Source organism: Mchenga conophoros, linkage group LG23 (assembly GCF_057382185.1).
Source record: "Mchenga conophoros isolate Kocher_MC1m ecotype Shallow Benthic linkage group LG23, M_conophoros_male_GT1.1, whole genome shotgun sequence".
In the NCBI taxonomy this organism is placed as follows: Eukaryota; Metazoa; Chordata; class Actinopteri; order Cichliformes; family Cichlidae; genus Mchenga; species Mchenga conophoros.
This window is the reverse complement of record NC_140547.1, coordinates 18,482,887-18,499,352: the sequence shown is the minus strand read 5'-3', so window position 1 is coordinate 18,499,352 and position 16,466 is coordinate 18,482,887. Positions and strand designations below refer to the sequence as shown.

Sequence of the window (16,466 nt, the reverse complement as noted above, 5' to 3'; positions counted from 1 at the left end):
TTTAAAAGCTGTGTCTCACAATAAAGTCAAGACAGTGCAGTTGACAAGCTGATGGTGTTTTCCTGCATCCTCACATCACTGAAATAAATAATTCATGTAAAGTTTAATGAAACAACATATTAAAACTGCTTCATTGGTACTGTTCTCACAAATATCAGATCTGTTATTAAACCATGTATTGGTCAACAGAAAAACTTTGGCTGCAGATAAATCCAAGATGACAGTAATGTAATCAGACTGAAGGGATTTTGAGTCATCTTTGTAGCATAAGCTGTGGATAAATGAGATTAAAATACAAACACAATATAATTTGTTACACTACATGGACTTTTAATTTACAAATCACAACATCTTGCAAAAAAAGAGGTAATTTATTGCCAACAACCAGTTTCCAAATATTTTTAATAATGACAAAGTTATTGTCTATTGTCACCTTGTAACAAAATTCAGTCTGTTATTTTTTTTTCTTAGTTTTTGAACATGTCTCTCCGGTCAATTCATCAGGACAGATGCAGACACCATCCAGGTTTTTCCCACCATTAGAACAATTCAGGAAAGTGGTGCTAAGAGGGGTAACCGTAGTTGGAGATGTAGTAGTAGTAGAAGGTATAGTGTGAGGTTTAGCTGCACTAGTGGGAATTGTTGGGGAAGCAGTATCAGGAGAGGTGTATGTAGTAGTATTTTCATGAGTTACAGTAGTATTAGCTGTAGGAGTTAAAGTAGTGTTAGTGTATGGACCTGTGTTAGAAGTAGTATTAGTGGGAGCATAGTAAGTAGTAGGCATTTGCTCAGTCATGGGGTTAGAGATAGTATAAGGGCTGGTAAAATCTGTGGTTGTAAGAGCAGGACTGGTAATGGTAGCAGAAGTAGTTTGTGGATGTTCTGATGTGACAAATTCTGTTATTAAAGTATGCTCTGAGTTAGCTGTTGGATCAGTGCCTGGTGGACTGGTACATACATTAAAAATATTACATAAAGTGGTATTGTTAGGAACTGTTATAGTTGTACCCTCTGTTCTAACCGTTTGTACTGTGGTAATATTTTGTGTAGTAGTAGAATGATCAGAAACATCAGTAGGAAGGAGTGCAGTAGCTGCAGTATCAGGGATGGCTGCTGTTCCAGTGAACTCTGCTCCTGCTGTGAAGGAGGCTAAAGGAATAGCTGTGGGAAACACATCAGAATTACAATGATCAGTTTGAACCTAACGATATTAACATGCTTTTGTTTAGCATGTAGAATATTTACTGTACTTGGCATGAACTTATACCATCTCATCTGTAGTATTAAACACAATACCCAGCTGTGGCTGATTCAGATAGTTTTACAGGTGCTGGACATTAAAATGATCTGATGGTGGCAGTGCAGGTAAAATCAGGACTACTCAAGTCATTACATTTCACAGTATGTCAATGTGGAGCCCCTGACATGTCACTGTAACTTGTGGAGAATGAGACTAATGATCCTCAGATCTTCTACGTGGAATTGCAACCAACTAATAAAATTTTACTTAATGATGATGCCTGGGCTGGTCCAATGGAGAAAGTCAGAACTATATTAAATTAACCTTTCATGTTTTATAGCGTTGCACTGCTGGTTATGACTATGGGAATGGGTTAGGCACAACTCTCCTCCCCTGCAGTCTCAATAAAGTTTTCTCATTGACTTCTTCTGAGACAGACGATATTTGATTAAGGGGTGGGACTCTGACTACAGGTGGCTTTCATGTGAGCAGTGATAGTTGTTCAAGCTAGAGTCAAATTCTGCTTTATTGTCAAAGACCATATGTACAGCCATACACAGAAATTTGAAATTGACATAGCCCTCAGTGTACACTAAAACAATATAAAGATAAAAAATAAAAAATAAAATAGGAGTCTTATGTACAACACAATACTATACAATTATATAAAGAGCAAGTTTGTGTGCAAGTGGGTGGGGGTGAGGGGTGGGGGGCAGTCAGTGAAAAGCCAATGGTGGTGGTTCAGTTTTGTATGGGGGTTCAGAGGGAAGAGGTGAATGCAGGTCTCGAGTTTGTGTGAGAGAGCAGCGAGAGAGCCATGGTAGCATTGCAATTTCAAATTCCTCTGTATGACTTGTAACAGCAGACTGGCGAAGAAGGAGTGGCTAGCAGGTCCGAGCGAGCGTGTGGTGTGGAGGTTAGCCGAAAACTCGAAGCCAGTCAGTTAAATCAAGCAACAGACCTTTATTCGTTGTCAGCAACATAAGACCATACAAGCCAGGTCTCCACGGCTCTACTCTGTCCGTACATACATGTCGGTAGTCGCCGGCGCCAGGCCGTTACAAGTGTGAACAGAACACGAGCTGCATGAAATTGCTGCCACGCTATACTGACACACACACCCACTAGGAGACTCCCCCAACTACTACAATAGTAGCCCCCAGCCCCCCCGCACAGTGGTGCTATAACACAATAAGGGTTGTTACAGACTGTATATATGGTCTTTGACAATAAAGCTGACTTTGACTTTAAAGGTCCTGTAGTGGAATCAGATCAGCAACACAGGTTAAAACAGCAGGCTTGCTACAGCTGGAAATAAGCACAGCTGCACATTCTGAACCACACCAGAGTAGTCTATGCAATGACCTAAATGTCAACAATACCTGGAGTCGTGCTCACAAGCAGCAGCTGGATATTGTCAGAGGTCAATATTATCTGTCCTTTCTGTGCCTTCAGGATGTTATAGAGTAAAGTGATTAACACGGTAATGGCCTCTATAAACAAGGAAATATAGCACCAATGTGATAAATGGAGAACATCAAACATCGGTGAAGCTCACAGACTTGTGTTGACTTTTATGTGATACAGAGGGAAAACATTCAAGTCAACCTTCATAACCAGATCCTGGAACGTTCTCCAGTTATAGCAGGCAGCTGTAAAACGATGAGTGATGGATGCATTACTTTATGTGCAGTCAGTGGTCATGGAAAAGAAGTCCATAAAAAAAATACTCACTGTTCTAGATACTTTGATCATTACAGTATGATGTCACTGCTCCAAATTAATTGTAAACAAAACTATGAATGTTATAGACATAGTGCATGTTTGTAGGTTGTCCTCCTAGTCGAGTGGCAAATCTTGACGATACTTTATATAAACATTGCCTAGGGCACTATGAGCGCCGACATCTATATGCCGTATAAAATAATATAATATATACAAATGTCACGATCTTATATGTTTGCACATTTGACAGTTCAAACAAGCACCACTTTGTTGTCTGCTGGGTGGGCAGCATCAGTGCCAAAGATACCAGCAGGATCAACAAACAAATCCACAAGTTTGGAAACATCATTAATTAGAATTTGGAGGCATTTGAGAGAGGTCACTGAACAAACTGCTCTCCATCATGGATAAACCATCACACCCACTGCACTCCACACTCTCCCTCAGACTGACACAACCTCACTGCCAAAAAAAGAACACTTCAGGCAATCATTCCTACTATTTTCTACAAATCTGCATAACAACTTTTCATTCTGTTACAGGTGAGCACACCTGTCAGGCATAAGGTCCTAAACATATATTTGTATTATACCTTGATGCAGCTGTTGATGCATATTATTCATTAATGTAATTTGCACTTTCCTCTTGAAACAACGTTAGTCTTACTTGATTACTGACTGTTTTCAATTACAGTTTCTTTTAATGCTTTTTTTTGGTGGTGGTTGGGGGGGGGGGGGGGGGGGTATTACTGTTGTAAGTATATACAGTGGCTTGCAAAAGTATTCAGCCCCCTTGAACTTTCCCACATTTTGTCACATTACAGCCACAAACATGAATCTATTTTATCGGAATTCCACGTGAAAGACCAATACAAAGTGGTGTACACGTGAGAAGTGGAACGAAAATCATACATGATTCCAAACATTTTTTACAAATAAATAACTGCAGCACTCTCTCATAGTATAGTTATCATTTGTTGTGTTTTCTTGACTTTAATATGTCCATTGTGGGAACAAAAAGTATCTATGAAAAGGTATGTCAGATTGGAGTGATGTGTTGTAGCACAATGTATCATAGCATACTACTACTACTACTACTACTACTACTAATTATAAAAACAATGACACAGTAAAAGAACTAAAACAATGAAATTACCACTATTAACATTCTTTTACTGAGATAATTATCATTAAAAACTGTATTATTAAGTCTGAAAAAACAATGACAAAGAAAGGCAATGCATTTCATAAGTTTTTTGATATGTTGTGTATATATATTGCAGTTGTTTATGTGCATTAATTCAAACTTATCTATGAAAAATTAAGGAGAGTCGCATTTGAGTTGGTTCAGTTTTAAGTGACGAATTAAGGAACTGCCAGCAACAATCAGAAAAGCTCAGTTTTTCTTACCCAGAGCAAAAACAAGCCAGCCATCCATGATGATGAGCAGCTGAACATCAGGTTTCCCATTTGTCTAGTTTGGTAATATTTTAAAGACGCCACTGTGTGAGTCTGCGTGAAAACATTCAGCTGAGTTACTCTGCTTTACAATAAGCTATCAAATTATACAGCGCCTGATTGTTTTACTGCATGTTCAAGAAAAGGTTCCTTATCTTTGTCCATAAGTTACCTATAAAGAAATTCAAACTGCAGTCCAGCTTTGTAGAAGGTGCTCAATTAATAAATATGGTGTGATTTACTGTACAGAATGTGCACTGAGTGAAACCTGAAGTGTCACTGGTAAATCTAAGCTTCTCCAAACTTTTAATATTGTTTTTATTTTTATATTAAAACTTCATAGTAGAGCTGGGCAATATAAGATTTTTTCATATCACGATATGTTTTTTTCATTTCAGGCGATAACCATATCTATCACGATATAAGCCAAATAACTATATTTGTAAGATTTAAATGTGAAATAATCAGCAGCTTGTTTTTATTTAAATATTTATTTCCCATAATAAGTTCATCCATTAAGCGGACGCGAATGGATGGATGAAGTTCAACAGGGTAGATGTACTTAAGGAACATGAGACCTTTTCAGATAAATAAAGGCAAATATTGCAAACTACACAAAAGGCAGCCGCTAAAGCGTTTAAGTTTCAAAATAGAACAAACGAAATAGACTAAATTGTCAATTCCACTTAGAAACAAAATATTAATTCTAAAAATAAATCTTAGTTTGTTTTACAGAAGAACAGACAAAACTGACTAACTTTTGTCAATATCAAATAAACTGAGAACTAAAAGGAAATTCTCAATCTCTCCTTGTTGTATAGCTTAGCTTTTCAAACAGTTTTAACAGTTACTTTAGTCTGACAAAAGCCGAATGACGAATTAGCGCTTCCAGTCAGAGACTGAGGCTACGTCCACACGTACACGGGTATTTTTGAAAACGGAGATTTTCCGTTTTCGTTTTAAAAAAAATAATCCCGTCCACACATAAAGGCAGAAATGAAGGAAAACGCTGCTGTGAACATGCCAAAGCAGCAGGTGGCGCTAGATTCCTAACAGTGCAGAAATGTTGGCCAATCAGAAGTCTAGAAGCCTCGGTGGGAAAAAGTAAACAAAGCTGGGGCATAGAAGCAGAACAGAGTCGTATGTGTGGATGGACAGTAACTGTGTGTATATGTAAGCATTTAAACACTGCAGAGAGTAGAATTAACAGTAACAGTATTGTAGAAATTCATTTCACCGAAACAATAACGTGGCGCACAGTGTGACGCATGCACCAGTTTATTGTATTTCCAGACTTGTTTTCAGCACAATTTACAGTGCACGCTACTCTGTTTTTTGTCAGACTTGAAATAGCCGAAATACCTTCACACTACGGAACTTCTGTGGCTCTTCCGTTCGACAATCTCTCCGGCATTGGAACCCTCATCTGTTTTCTCTTCGGTAACCTTCGGTCACGCTCGGTTGATTTTTCTAGTCGGCACACTCATTTCCTCCATTACCCAGGCGGTACGGTGGCTGGCTGCTTCCCAAACAAATACACATGTGCGGCTTGGCACTTGTGCTGTACGTAACAAGTCACGCGACGTGACGCTGCGGCTGTGATTGGTTCGGCTCTGCGCTACGTAATTTGGATTGCTGACCTTTTTTTTTTTTTTTTAAAGAGGACAAGAGCGGCGAGGTCTATCGCGATAGTTTAATTTCTCTATCGAGTAAAAGTTATATCGCGATACATATCGTTATCGTTCTATCGCCCAGCTCTACTTCATAGACAATGAGCTATCAGAATTAGTTTCGACTATGGAGCCTGAGTGTGTGAATAAAACACAGGAAACCAAAGTAGAGCTCAAATATATATATATTATGTTTGTTTTGAGAAATGTATAGACAGATGTACAAAAAAAATATGCATATATATCACAAACAGAAATAATGTTGACAATACAAAACAGCTTATTAGGTTCCAAAAGGAGGTGGGATGAGGTGTAGTCCAGTATGAGATTTAGTTTAGTTACATGGACCTGTGATAGGTCATGTGTCATAGTTAAATTCAGTCCATAGGTTTACGATTCCTACCGCAACGTAGCGGTGGTCGGGTGGCTCGCCATCCCGCGCTGATCAGGGCTGATCGCGGGAGGAAAAAAAAAAAAACCTGACCTAAACAAGGTCAAAAACATAAATTATCATTCACCGAAGAAAATGAAACAGCATTCTACTGCTGTGACAAAATAAATACATAAATCCATAAATAACAAAGACAAGTAATTAATACCATGTTTCATACACCAAACCATCTCTTATAATGAATTTCATTCAACATACTATTATAGAAAAACATTCTCATGGGTCCCATCAAAGTATATCAGCAATAAAGCTAATAAACATTATCCAAAGTTACTCAAGTATATTTACAAAACTCATTTAACCACAGGTGTTGCGCAACAGATTCAATAATCTCAATGGAATTTAACTCCATTCAAAATCTCATAGGCCGTTTTGGCATTTCACCAGAAAAGTAACAAAAACATCCAAAACTGACAAAACTACAAAAATCAAATCACTCGTTCAACTCTAGATACGTTAAGTCAACATTCGGCCATAATGGAATAAACAAAAACAACAATATTCAATAAATAAAACTAGTAATTGCACTTACTGTCGCTAGCCTAGCATTAGCTTACCGGCGTTTTAGGATGTTCGATCGGGGCTCCGCATTTTCATTAATTGTGACAAAACAAACAAATAACTCACCGTTGAGTCGATTGTGAGGTGGTGTAAAGATGGATGAATCGGCCGGGTTATTGCACGCTGTCAACTGGTCTGCAGTGTAAAATTTGTCGATATCTGACAAGTACGTCAACCACAGGGACAACAGCAGCCAGAGGAGGGACATGCAGCTGATTGACCCGGAACTTATATAGGGTTCATTCCCGCCACAATAAAGGGACTGGCGGAAGTGGGGTCAGAAGTTACCGTGGTTACACTCAGGTCTTTTGGACTCTGTGGTGGCCTTAGCCATCTTTTAAGGTGTGGTCTGCTGGGGTGGCAGCATCTCTGCTGGGGACAGGAAGAGACTGAACAGGCTGATCCGCAGGGCCAGCTCTGTTCTAGGATGTCCTCTGGACCCAGTGGAGATGGTGAGTGACAGGAGAATGGTGGTTAAGCTGTCATCCCTGTTGGACAACATCTCCCACCCCATGCAGGAAACACTGACAGCACTGAGCACCTCCTTCAGTGGCAGCCTGCTGTGTGGGACGGAGAGACTTCGCAGGTCTTTCCTCCCCACTACTGTCAGACTCCACAACAAAGACTTCGCAACTGACCAAACACACACATCCACATATGTGCAACAGCAATAACACTAAGTGCAATACTCTTTTTCTGACAATGTTGTACTTTACACAGTTGTATATAGCATTTGTATTCTATTTTATTCTGTTGTATATAGTGTTTTATTTTATTCTATTCTATTGTGTACAGTATCTTATTCTTATCCTATTCCAGTGTTTTTTCTCATTTTTGCTATGTAACTTTGCACTGTCCACTTTCTGCTGCGACAAAACAAATTTCCCACGTGTGGGATTAATAAAGGTTATCTTATCTTATCTGATTATCATAGAGAGATAACATTCAATAAACTAGTACTCAGTGGTTTGTAATGTTAGTTAGCAGCAAAAACATGCTGACCATGTTAGTGGTTTCACATAGTTTCATCAGCCATCAACACTAACTAATATATCTCTTCACTCTACAGCAGGAGAAGGAAAAATATAAATTATTTTAAATACATGCTGCAAGTGTTTTTATCTCCCATTCTCACCCCGAGACATAGTGATTGATTTCTCACTGAGCAAATCAGCTGATCACTGTTTAACCTTTCATTCTCAGTTTGTGTTTGGAGTTTACTGCTGTCTCCACAGCGCCCCCTGGTGTCCACAGTTTGTTGGTCATGACCCAATTGGTGTCCGTTTCCCACAGCTGAAGCTCACAGATTTATCAGGAACTTATAAACAGCAAACATGAAATTAGATGTCAGCTGTTGTTGTTAATTTATTATTAAAAGGCTGTTCTCTTTCCATTCTAGCTGAATGCAACATGTGGACATTAAAATCCATTACTTCAACCATGAAAACAGGCACACACACCAAGAACTAAACAGTTAAAAGAGTTTCAAATTTCAGATTTTGAAAGGATTGCCATAAAACAACAACTTAAGTCTGCATCTTTTTTATTTACATCATCTCATTGACTGGATTATTTCATATCAGAAGTGACAAAAAATGAAGCCCAAATATAAGTAAAGGACAGTGTCACATCGAGATACTTTTTCCCCTGCGGACATATTGATGGATGTTATGATTTCCAATTGTCTTCTGTAAGAAACTGTTATGTTTGTGGTGTGATACACATGTAATAACCTGTTATATAGTAACCTGTTTGGTTGTGTTCCTGCTGTTGCCTGGAAACTTTTACAGAGCTCAGAGGGAGAGGTCCCCCCTACATTTAGAACAACCAGGTAGAAAACTATAAAGTTTTTGAACCTCTAATTAAACTATGTTTATAACTGAATTATTCAGCTGCTGATTCAGGACAGTCTTCCTCGTTTACCTGAGCACAGAGGGGACACCTTGGTGTTCCTGTGCATCCTCAGCGCACTCCAGTGGATCACGCAAGGCAGGGACTCTGTGCTGGCCGACCTGGCCAAGTCGACATTGCCGGTTAAACAGAGTGTCACGGCCAAAGCTGCTCCCCTCCGTGAGGCCGCCGAGATCCACGTCCTCATCACCGGAAGCCTCCACCTGGTGAGCGGAGCACTCAAACACCTGGACCCAGCAAACATCTCTTATATTAGTCCATGTTTTATCCTTTGAATCCGCTCTTGCATTATTAAACTCAAAAAGTAGCGCGCATCAGGGGTGGGCATGGCCAAAACAACAAACAAAACATTCTAGTCATGAAATGGAACTGACTTACCTGTAATCAGAAACCCAAAAGAAAATACAGGCCTCTTACCTGTCTCTCTAACCTAAACGGGAGAAAAAGGTTCTAAAAGAAAACTGCATCCCACCCCTACAGCTACTAGATCAACAAAAAAGGTCTGTTCACACTATTTACAATATATACAATGCAGCCAAGCTCTTCTCATCACAGAAACACATTCACACAGCACACTACAAGGCACAGGGCTAAATGCACAGCTCGTTTGAAGCAGGATGTAGGCGGGGCTGCCAGTCTGGACGGGCCACAATAAGGCCCGTCCACATTCTCAAGTACGCGAGTCTGGACTAGCCAAGAATGCACGGGAGTACGGACTTGCCAAGGACGCGAGCACGGACTCGCAATTTGTACAATTGGAACACCAGCGTACTTGATGATGTCGCAGGTCCGGAGTCCCCCCCCCGTCTAATTTAACTGTGATTAATATATTATGAAGCTTAACTTTAATCTCAGCCAAACCAATTTACTCAGGAACAAAGGAAACACTGAAATAAACCAAGAATTAACATTTAGAAGTGATCTTGATAGGTTTGTAGCTTGAACCTATTCGCTGGAACGTTAAGACAATATAATTACACTGCAAGCAAGACGCAAGTAGGCAAACTTCTTCATGGTACTCGTGCACGGGAGAGAACCAGACAGAGCGCCGTTCCTTCGCTTGACCCCAGTAGCTCTCGTCCGTCCTCCCGTAACACTGTCCTTTTATTGAGGTTACATGAATATGCATAGGTTCATTAACATACGACGTCTACATACAAACAAAGAGTACCTTGCCTGTGTGTGTGTGTGTGTGTGTGTGTGTGTGTGTGTGTGTGTGTGTGTGTGTGTTGCTGATCAAAGGGTCAAACATCCTTGGTCAGGAAGAGGGTAGCCTCCCCCTCACCCTAGATGGTTCATCCTAGATAACACGGTGAGGAAGTCCTGCAGTTCATCTAAACAAAGAGCACTTAGACTAGAACAGACGTAGCTACGTTAATCCTACCATAAAACAATAAGACACGGTATGACCTCTCATGCTCCCAAAGTGCTGTCTAATACACACAAAGTTTGCAGACTATCAAGGATCAAAACCTCTACCAATCTACAACTAATTACAAAACTCTAAGCATATATAAGTAAATATTTCTAAGCATAAATGACAATCAACAATACAAATCTAACATTTCCCCCCTTTTTGACCTTTATGCTTGAAAAGTTCCCAGGTATGAATACCTCATGTCTGACAGTTTCAATGCAAACCTTTTTATACTCAGCATATGTCAAATCACCCTAAATTACTGAAAGGTACACAGTTTAATAAATGTATTAGCAGTTACCCCATTCATTGAGCTCATCTCATGGCAAACTGCATCTTACGAGCAACCAAAGAAATTGTTAATTTAATAGTGAAACTAAAAAAGTAACATTTTCAAAAACATCTCAGCTTGGTGGTGCTTCCTCCGGGTGTGCACATCACATGTCTCTCTGCAGAGTGGTTTAAGCTCTGCAGGGCGTCATGAATGTCTCTTCCAGTTGTTTCCATCACTGTCCATAGGACCAGAGTCCAAATGTATGTAGAATAGACATTCAAACATACCAGTTGGTTTTGTTGTTCGTCAACATGGGTCTCAGCTATTTCCAAGCTGCAGACCTCTCAGCACTCTAGTTTTATGGCCTCTTACCAGCCCCCATCACCTGACTTCAGACCTTCGTCTTGTGAGGGGGATATTTATGACTCCTTAATTGTCCACGCTCTGCAGAAAAAGCTCTCTGTGGAAAGGGTGCTGGGTTCCGTCATCTTACTGCTGTTATGATCCCAGCAGCCTTCAGAGTGTCATCGTATGCACAGTATAGTGGCACAGCATTAGGTGATGTTCATAGGAAACTGCTGTCATCACCACCATAGCTTCTGGTTCCTGTGCTTTCACAGAATCATGATGTCATCCCCGAACTCCTTCTGCGCTGTCGATGGAGCTTGGCACGCTCCCCTCATCCCACGAGTTTTCATGTTCCAACGCTGCTGAAGGTTTAAGGCAGAGCACGTCGTACACCTTAGTTGTCTTCCTCAGCGTCAATATTGAATCTTTCATTTTATTTAAAATCTCCTGGAAACTCAGTAGCACAGCTCTCTGTGTGATGTCTGCTGTGCTGAAGATGATCTCTGATCCTCCTGAAGCCTCTCTCCTGGCCTCAGCTCCCATCTTGTGGACGATCCTCTCCTCTATTTTGCAGGCAGTTTCATGGTCCTTGCTGTGGCTCCAAGGTCTGATCTCATGATGGGCCCCAACCAGCTTGACCTTTGACCTCAACCACTGCCTGGCTGTCAGCTATGCCTGGAATGGTTCACGCTTCTCACTGGGCCTCTGAAGATTTCTCAGGAGATTACTGCTGCACCTGTATTTCCTTGCTAAGAAGAAAAACTTCTATTTGGAGAGCATGTCAACAATCATCAAACCACATTCTTTAGTTCAGTGAACTTCACTTATAGGCCATCAAAGCCTCATCTGAACATGGATGCACCACTTGCATAGGTTTAATATTTGTAAATAAAACGGCTAATCACACAAATCACTGCAACAATAATAGTAAACATTGTTTAATGTTAATCCTTGCACTCCACCTCTTGACGCATGGACATTCCCATGCGTCAACTCACCAAACCTGGATCCCTGTCTTAAAGAAAAAGATTAGCTAGATCATGTCCCAGGCAACATCAGGGCATCTCCTCTGGAGTAGCTCCGTAACCCTGCAATAAAAGATGTTAGCGTGTGTTGCATATTAAGTTTGCTTAACACCTGGCTCTCCCAGGAGCCTGCATACACACCATCACGGCCTGGAAAGCAAAATCTGGAAGTGAAATCAAACTTCATACCTGTAAACAATTGTATCATAAGAGTAATAAGCATTCAACATCAGCAAGACAAGTGTCATGTGCAGGTTTTCTCAAATCAGTAACTACAACTATTACCCTAATTCACCTCAGACATGGATTATCCCATGTACTCTGTTAACATTAATGTAATCAGTGACTTCTCTTAAGCAAAGTCACTCCACTCATATATTATTATTATGGGTTCAAAAGTGGCCAGCAAATGAGCCCATAATAAACTATTCCATAAATACCGTAATCTCTTATTTGTTTTACTCATGTCACTTGTCCGCTTCAGCTGAATCTACTACAGCATTCTCAAAGAAACAAACATTAGCAATACACATTGACTGTGGTCAGACGGAGGTCAGACACAGGTCAACAGATTCTAGAGGTGCCATAAAACACCATAAAGTTAACACTCGCTGTGGAAACAGTAACACTGGTCTCATCACAGTATGTCTCAAACTATATTAATTTCTCCATCAACATATGCCTGTAACTACAGTTTTCTTCACACATAAACCCAGAAATCTTGTAGTAGAGAAACATTAGCCAGTATTCCTATAAATCACATGATCAAACACATGAAGAACCGTAATGCTGTAAAAACGAAAATGCAAATGTTAGCGCTTGCGCAGGCGTATGCATACTTTGTCACAGATATCTCTGTGAGCACACAAGCTAGTGAATGACACACACATAGTAAATTCACAGACACAGAAAATGGCATTTAAAATGTTAAATCATCACGCAACCTCGAGTGTTGCTGTCATCTTTCTGCTTCTGTAAAGGGAAGCACACACAGACTCATCTGCACCCCTGCCAGGCGGGGGTCAACTTCACACAGTCGTGTTACATCAGTAAAGTCTTGTCAGCTTTTGTCAGCTTTTACCAGTCAGTCAGTTTGTTTTCCTTTCACTCACTCATTCATGCATTCATTTTTTCTTTCTTTGCTGATAGTGGAACCTATCGTCGCATTTAGTTTCCACTCTCAGCAAAATGACGTCATTTCAAAAAGAAAAAGAAGAACTTTAGTTTGGATTACATCGCTGAATCCTTTTGGACTGGGACTGTCATTTAATAATTGTCCCAAATAAGTGGCTTTCTCCAGAGTCCATTTAAATGTGGAGAACTCACTTGGCACAATTTTCTCGACGACGTGTAGCGCTTTTAATTCCCGACGTGCAGATCTGCTTAAAGAACAGAGATTATCAAACAAAACTTTCAGTGCACTGTGAAAGTATCAAAATAAAAAGGCCTTGTTAAGTCATGACACAAGCTCCTCATCTCAGGAGGGTAAATCATACCATTAGCATGGTTTATCATACCATCATACTAATCGGCAGGCTCAACTTCACAACAAAAGAAAAATCATCAGCTAGATTCACTCCAAATCAACCATCAGCTGCACAACACACAACATAATCCTAATGTCTTATTAGCTATGAGTTTAATTACCAGGTCTGTGCTCTTCACTCATTTAGGCCACAGATCTATTTTATTCAATTTTCCTTTTCCCTTCATCATAAAACATGTGACATGCTGTCATGCACTTCACAAAACAGTCTGTTCTGACGTATTCAGAGTTGTGTATCTAAATACAGGATTCACTCGCACATCAAAGCAGGAAACTCAGTGTTTTAGAGTCTCCACTCAACACACAACAACTCCAACACATCTCATTCACTCATACTAGAATTCAGTCACCTTTCATTAATCTAAAACCGATCAACTAATTTGCATATCAGCTATTAACCCACTAAGTTGACAGGACGACAGAAAAGCATGTTCAAAATAGTATCACAAAAGACAATTTCCCTCATACAGTAAATTACATGTGCTGCCTCAATCAAGCAGGAAGCTTCTCCCAATTTACCATTTTAACAACTAAATTTATTGTCTGATCACTGGTTGGTCAAACCAGGATCTTTTTTCCCACAAAAGTTAAACTGTTGTCCTGCAACCTGGAGAGTCAATTTTTTGCATTGGATACATTCAGTATTTAATAACAAGTGTCTGCTAAATTGACACTAATTTAACACTGATGAAAGATAACAAGCTAATTTTCATTGCATGGGTGTTTGTGTTATTAGGCAGGTCTAATGCATGTCTGTGGAGCTGCATCTCCAGCAGAGCATGTTCTTAAAGCTGCCTTTCCTACACATTTCTCTGCTATTATTTAATCATTTCTTAACTAATGTGCTATGAGTCTTCATGAGTCATTTTGTGTTTGGAATTGTTAGTAGGGTTAATGCATGTTCTGCTTGTGTGTGTGTGATTTTGTATATGTTTCTATTTTCGCAATGTTTCAGACTCCGTCTCAATTTTCCAACTTAAGCAGTCAGTTTTGTTTTTCCCAGGTTTGCTAACCCAAATTTTGATTTCCCACATTAAATAATTCCTATGTGTTCTCACCTAGTCTTCTCACTCTGTTGTCCTCTCCCACTTCAACAGTCCAATAGCAGGCAGTTTCTCCTTCAGCTTTGTCCTGTCCCTCCTCTGATGCGGTTGATTTTGTGCTAGTGTCTGAAGTGCTGCCGCTGCCTTCTTGGGCGACTTCTTAGCAGCTGCTGCCGGTTTCTTGGCTTTGGCCGCGGCGGGCGTCTTAGCTTTGGTCTCAGTAACCCTGTTCATCTTGAAGGATCCGGAGGCCCCGGTGCCCTTGGTCTGCACCAGAGTGCCCTTCGCCACCAGACTCTTGATGGCGGTCTTGACACGGGCCTTGTTCTTGTCCACATCGTAGCCTCCGGCAGCCAGAGCCTTCTTGAGGGCGGCCACGGACAGGCCGTTGCGCTCCTTGGAAGCGGCCACGGCTTTCACAATCAGCTCGCCCACGCTGAGGCTGACCTTCTTGGGCTTGGAAGTCATCGTCTTCTTCTTCTTGGCCTGAACCTCGGTGCAGGGCGTGTTTATGATGGAGCCTTTCCCACCACAGCGCTGGCACGTTGAACGCATCATGAAGGGTCCATTTCTTTCATGTCGCTAGCCAGCATGCTAGCTGCATGTGGCTTGCCCGAGTCACTCAGTCCTTTTTGAGCATTTCAACATGCTGCCACCGCCATCTTGCTCGCCCCTCCGTGGAATTCATCCAATCAGACAGGAAGATGGGTTTGCTTTCTTCTGCTGCTGCTGTTTATCCACATTGCTGCTGCTTTGCTGGGACTTTTTGTGCTCAGGACTTGCTGCTGTCTCTTTATCATGGAGCTGCATTCCTTATCTTCAGGGAGGAGTGAGCTCGCTTGTGAGGTTGAGAAACACATGGCACTGTAAATAAGTCAGCCAGAAACTTGGCCTGCATGTTTCCAATGATGTTAAACTATAACTTTCTTCCGACCGCTGCATGTGGAAAATTGATTCAGGTCTGCTTTTCACCTGAAAGTGACAAACTAAGACATTTCATTATTATCATCACTGCTTAATCAACACACATCTCTCTCTCTCTCTGTGTTTTTGTGAACAGTCTTTTCTTAAAAGCAGAAAATGAAATTGTAGATGTTTTTGGCTGATCAACACAAAACCTTTTTCCTATGATTTTTCTTTTTCATCTACAATATAAGTTCATTCTCTTTTTCACCCTTTTTTTTCTTCTTCTTTACAATAGCTGGTGATCTGCAGAATCACCGCTCTCACTCACGATCAAAGGCAATTACTTTTACACAGCGCACAAAAACACTGTGACGTCAGACACATTCACACTCACTTTGTCATCTGCAAAAATAAATCACATGGCTGATGATATGTGCCATGGTGATCCGTAAATATGATCACCAGTTTATTTAACTATTTTTCAACCCAACAAACAAATAATCAAAAACATGATGCTGATGTTATGAACACTCTACACACAAGTCAAGATGCAGGAAAACTGCTCACGGAAACGCTGCACACTCCCTGTTTCCCCCTCTTTGAGTAGTTCCCAGACAGCTCTTGATCTGATAACGTGTAGCTTGCTCATCAGCTCAGAAAAAAAACTGCAACGCAACATCACACAGTAGTTGCTCTGCCCACAGCGGCAAAGTCTTACACTTTCATATTCAACACAGCTCCTCCATCATGTACTTTTAGATGTTTCATACAGGGTTCAGCATATTAGTTATTTTCACAGGTGTGCTCCATATCTCAACAATGGTTCATAACAAGACGACAGTCTTTCACACAGGTCAAGTGCCTCTATGCACTTCATTAGTTTAAATATTTA

The 16,466-nt window shown here is 40.6% G+C and overlaps 2 pseudogenes; both read right to left on the bottom strand.

Annotated features, from left to right (window-relative positions):
* Positions 1–9,202, bottom strand: part of LOC146546981 (adhesion G protein-coupled receptor G7-like) — a 39,263-nt pseudogene extending 30,061 nt beyond the window's left edge.
* Positions 9,203–10,034: 832 nt separating this feature from the next.
* Positions 10,035–16,232, bottom strand: LOC146546980 (histone H1 pseudogene; annotated as a pseudogene).
* Between the last annotated feature and the right edge of the window lie 234 nt (positions 16,233–16,466).